This window comes from Myotis myotis, unplaced genomic scaffold, assembly GCF_014108235.1.
Source record: "Myotis myotis isolate mMyoMyo1 unplaced genomic scaffold, mMyoMyo1.p scaffold_m19_p_8, whole genome shotgun sequence".
Lineage (NCBI taxonomy): Eukaryota > Metazoa > Chordata > Mammalia > Chiroptera > Vespertilionidae > Myotis > Myotis myotis.
Genome location: NW_023416390.1, coordinates 85,834,486 through 85,836,302, shown reverse-complemented (window position 1 = coordinate 85,836,302; position 1,817 = coordinate 85,834,486).

The window sequence follows — 1,817 nt, the reverse complement described above, 5'->3', positions numbered from 1 at the left end:
AAGGGAGTGACTCAGGCAGGAGCTCAGAGGCTGCCTCCACCACGGCCTCAGCTTCCTCAGCGGAGTGGACGCCCTGCGGCCACCAGGTGGAGGCGATGTTTACAGCGGGGGCAGTGGGGCCTCGTGCCATCAGGACTTAGCACGAGCCAGCCTTCTGTGCCCATAAATACAACTGGGGGGGCTATGCTGGAGGAAGCCCCAGGGTTGGTCGGAACGGAGTCCATCCTCACTTTCCCTGAGGAGACAGGGGAGGGGAGGGGCCCTGGCAGACCCTCGCCTGCCCCTCGGTCCTGGTTTCCTTTAGCTCCCCCTGGGCCGAGCGTTTCTGGGAATCGGGAGCCTGCACAGTTTGAGCCCCACCACCAGCTTCACCACCAGCCAGGGCCACGCGCGCACGCACCCTCGGGCACGGACTGCTGCCGATACCACCCGCCTGCCGCGCAGGCTGCCAGGAGCCCACAGCCCACGAATGGGAACGTGTTCTGAAAAGATAAAACATCCTTCAAACATATAACAGTACTTTGTTATTTATTATCACAAAAGAGACCAGTAAACTGAAAAGGGGGACATAGGGCATTGGCGGTGCAAGATGCGTCGTTTTCCAAACTTACACCATCTGATGCTTTTTAACATACATTCTCTTTGGTCAAAGTTCTTTCCTGGTAACTTTAAAAAATAGACCATGGCCAGGGGCGTTAGAAGGGGGTCACCGAGCCATAGGGTGGCCAGTGCTCAGAGAGGCCCGCCCAGGCCGAGGCAGGCGCCTGCGGGCGACGGTGCCCAGATCCAAGGCAATGCCTGGCGCACGATCTTCTGAGGAACATTACCCCAGTTGAATGGAACGTCCAGGCCAGTGCGGATGGCACTTGAGTAAAAATGCCCATTAGAGTGAGTTTGAAAGGGTGGGGTGACGAGAGACACGATGGGAGAGGAACGGTGTGCGCATGCTCACTCGCAGCGTGCCGTCAGAAACCAAAGACCCCAGATTTGTTCTCAAACATTTTCACGGTCACGCTGGGCTCCTGTTCTAGGTGTAGTGAGTGACGTTAAATCCCACTTCAGGAAAGGTTTCTGAAGAGTCACGTGTAAGTTGAGGCGTTATACACAATAAGTCCAGAGCACAGAGAAGAAGGGACGAGGAGCCACAGCCTCGCCACCAGGTCTGTGTCTGCCGCGGCCGCCACGCCTTGTACTCCAGCTCTGTGGTCCTCACCGCAGCCGGGGGGTCGGGGGGGGGGGGGGCAGCCAGAGCGCAGAGCCCCAGAAACAGGCGTCCTGCCTCCCTGAGGAAAGCAAAGCACAGAAGACAAAGGGCTTTTCCCTTTCAATGAGGCAAAGTTCTCATATGCACTGTGTTCATTATTCTGTCAAACGACTGTTAATTACATATGTCAAAACTTTTATAGCTTCAGACTGAAAATTAGATTCAGTGTGTTAAAGCCAGTGTTTAAGAACAGACCCCAGTGGAGTCACCTTTGTGAGGCACCATCAAGACTTCACCCCTGGCCCAGCTTCAGGGTGAGCCTCCCCCGGAGCAGAGCCCGGAGGCAGCCAGCCCGGATTCCCGGTGACAGCGGGAGGCCATCTGCCTGAGAAGAGGCCTCTGCCCTTCCCGGAAGAGAGGGGGCCCTGCTTGAAATGACCCTTCCTTTTCTTTTGATAATAACGCCCTGGTCCGGCCCAGTTTCTGTCTATAACACCTTCCATTTGTACCCGTCCTCAGAAAACCTCTCTGCCGGCAGACGGGACGCGCCCTCGTCAGGATTGGACAGAGACAACTAGGTCTTCTGGTCTACCTCCTAGAGCAGTGGTTCTCA